Raw genomic sequence first — 3,492 nt, 5'->3', positions numbered from 1 at the left:
TTGGGCTGTGTGTGTGTGCGTGTGTGAGTGCATGAGTGTGTGAGTGCGTGTGTGTGTGAGTGCGTGTGTGAACGTGTGTGTGCATGAGTGTGTGTGAGAGCGTTGGGCTGTATGTGTGTGAGTGCGTGTGTGAGTGCATGAGTGTGTGTGTGAGTGTGTGTGTGTGAACGTGTGTGTGCACATGTGTGAGAGTGTGTGTTGGGCTGTGTGTGTGTGAGTGCATGAGTGTGTGAGTGCGTGTGTGAACGTGTGTGTGCATGAGTGTGTGTGAGAGTGTTGGGCTGTGTGTGAGTGCGTGTGTGTGTGAACGTGTGTGTGTGCATGAGTGTGTGAGAGTGTGTGTTGGGCTGTGTGTGTGTGCATGAGTGTGTGAGAGTGTGTGTTGGGCTGTGTGTGTGTGTGTGAGTGCGTGTGAACGTGTGTGTGCATGAGTGTGTGTTGGGCTGTGTGTGTGAGTGCATGAGTGTGTGAGTGCGTGTGTGTTGGGCGGTGTGTGTGTGTGAGAATGTATGTATGCGCATGAGTGTGTGTGTGTGTGTGTGCATTTGCAGCTGTGAACTCCAGGACCGGTGTCAGCTTGGGGAGGGAGAGGGCGGGCGGGGGAGCAGAGCCGTGCACGTATTGCAGCCATTAAGCAGGAAGAAGGGGCCGCGAGGGATGGTCCCGAAGCGGGGAGACAGGTGGCCGAGGAGCCCCTGTGGAGCGGCTGGACCTGAACTGCTCTCTGAGGTGGGCGGCGCAGAGCGGGGGTGGCCTGTGTGTGGCTCCCGTCCGAGGCCTGGCCGCCTGGACACAGACCAGCCGGCTGCGGGGAAGGCGTCCAGCTCTGAGCAGGACTGAAATGACCCTTGGTTCTCCCGGAGCAGGGGAGGTGACTGGCCGGGGAGCTGAAGGGGGCAGAGTGGAAAAAGGCAGGCCGGCAGCTTTGGGGGTGTCGCTGCCCCTGGAGACGTGGGGGGCAGCATGGGGCCAGGCTGGGAGCCAACTCGACCCGGGCAGGCTCTGAGCCAGCAGGGGCGTGAGCTGGCACCCCATCCCTCCCGCCCCTGAGCCCTCCCTCGGCCCCCACCTGCCAGCCCGCTGTGCGAGGCTGCCGTCCTCCACCCCTCAGCTCCCGCCCTCCACCCTCCCCTGTTCCGGCCAGACCGGACCCCAGCGCCACTTGCCCTCCGTGCTCTGGTTCTACACGGCCTGCCAGACGCCCGCCGGGTCATCCTGGAGCCTCAGCCCCTCTGACCCCCATCGGGGCGGGGCTCCCCCTTCTCAGAACCCCCAGGGCTCTGAGTGCATCTTGAAAACCACTTACATGCATGGGCATGCGTCCAGCGCCAGCCGTGTGCCAAGGACTTGTCATGCCTTGTCACGGTGGCTGGGGTGGATGCCTTTGCTCTCCCCATGTCACAGAGGCGGAGACTGAGGCCCAGAGAGGAGGGGCCTTGCTCAAGGTCACCCACCAACCGGACTCCCTCCTGGCCCTCTCCCTCCCTGTCTCTTTCGCCCGCACCCCTGGGCATCCCTCCTCCGTCCAGCGGACAGCACCTATCCCGGTGGGACGCGGCAGGCCAGTCCCGGGCCCCTCAGCTGCGGGAGTGCCCCGGTTTGTAGAGGTGCTGACACACCTGGGACACCTCACAGCTCCGCCTCCCAGACAGCTGTCCGTCTGCGGTCCATGGAGCTGGCCGCTGCAGCTCCTGCGTCTGCAACATGTGAGCGCCCGCCTCCAGCGCTGGGTCACCCCAGAACACAGTGGCCCTTGTGTCTTGGCTCTCGTGTGGAGCCCCCCGAGGCTTCCTGTACCTGGGAGGGGGCGTGGGCTTCGCTGCTCCCGACTCCTTCCTTGGGGTCCCCATGCCTGGACTGGCCTTCAGGGGCTGGCCTTGCTCAGTGCGCTGTGTGTCCGTGCGTGCGACTGCGGTAACCGGTGATAGACAATCAGATGTCTTCAGCTGTTGGCTGAACCTTAGCAGCTCGAGCCCCCTCCAGCCCCCGAACACCTGCCAGTGAGCTAGGCAGAGGGCTCCACCCCGCCCGGCCCCAGCCCTCAGCAGGGCCGGTGCCCTGTGAACCTCAGTTTCCTCGTCTGCTGAATGGAGCTGTGGCGTGCCTGCCCCCCAGGTGCCTGCAGGTGCGAAGGGATCTAGGAGTGTCCGCCCTCGGAGAGGCGGGTCTCAGCCTCCATCTACAGAGGCCAGTGGCTCCCTGCTGGCCCTGCCTGGGGCAGGCTGGGATTCAAGCCCAGGCTTGTCCGCCTGGCACAGCCTGTGCTGCTACCTGCTGCCCTGGCAGTGCCGCTGGACCACGCCTGGCAAGTGCCTGCCACGGAGCAAGGCCGAGAGGGGCCGGCCACACGCCGGGTCATCAGCAGCCACGGCTGCAGTCTCCTGTGGCCCAGGAACCCAGACCCACAGCACCTGGGGACCCAGCCTGTCCTGGGGATGAGACCTGAGGCAGGGGACAGGGATGGTGGGCAGGAGACCCTCCTCGCTGGCTTTTGCAGGTTTGCTGGGAGGTCGTTTACCTCCACTGCCCGGCTGCCCACTGGCTCTCGTGCTGGGAGCCGTCGGTCCTGCACGGCCTGCCTTCCTTGCAGTGCAGCGAGCTTGCCTCCCGGCCTGCCATGCCAGGGTCCCCAGGCCCGTCCTTGCTCCAGATCGGGGACAAAGACCCTCTTCCTCCTGGGGTCTGAGACCAGGAGTGGCCTAGGCAGTCTCTGCCAGCCACAGGCCCGAGTGCCCCCACCTCGAGCTGCAAGCCCTGGTCCTGCAGGAGCCACTGCTCCTGGCTGAGAGAGCAGGAGGAGAAACAGTTCTGTGGTCCAGCCCAGGACCCCCCAGGGGGCTGCGGCCTCAGGGCGGGCTCTGAAGGGAGGAGCAGGGCTGTTCTCCAAGGTGGGCTTGACGCTGGGGACGGAGCACTCCCGGGGGAAATGGGGGTGCCCCAGTGTGCGGGGAGGACCCTGGAGCAGGCCAGCCCAGCCCCACCTCACAGCAGGCTGCCCCTGCCCACTTGGTGGGCGCCGTCCCCTCTGCTCCCAGCCACTTGCCTGCCCCAGCTGGCTTCTCTGCATCAGAACGTCCGCAACAGCCCTTACTGGGAAGCCCCGCGCAGAGGAAGGAGGGGCGGGGTCAGGGTTGTGAGGCTCCAGGACCCGGTGCTGGGAGCGGGGCCTTGGCTGGCTGAGCACACTCGCTGTGCTGGGCGCCTTTGGGACCCCAGTGTGCCCAATCCTGGACGTACAGCGGTGGGCCGGGCTGAGAGTCAGCCCCGGCCTCAGCTTCTCTGTCCGCACGTGAAGACACTACCTGCCGTGGTCTGGTCACCATGGAGGGAACAGTGTGTTGGAACACGGGGCCCAGTGTCCCCCAATGCAGCTCAGAGCAAAGCCGCACACAGCCCCTCCCTCTGCCAGCCGCCACTGGGCACTTCTCCTGCAGGACAGTAACCCGGCGCGGGGCGTCCCTTCCCAGCCTCATTTCACAGGCGAGCGAGTGG

This window comes from Propithecus coquereli, unplaced genomic scaffold (genome assembly GCF_000956105.1).
Source record: "Propithecus coquereli isolate 6110/MARCELLA unplaced genomic scaffold, Pcoq_1.0 Scaffold907, whole genome shotgun sequence".
NCBI classification, from domain to species: domain Eukaryota; kingdom Metazoa; phylum Chordata; class Mammalia; order Primates; family Indriidae; genus Propithecus; species Propithecus coquereli.
Note: the sequence above shows the minus strand (reverse complement) of the source record.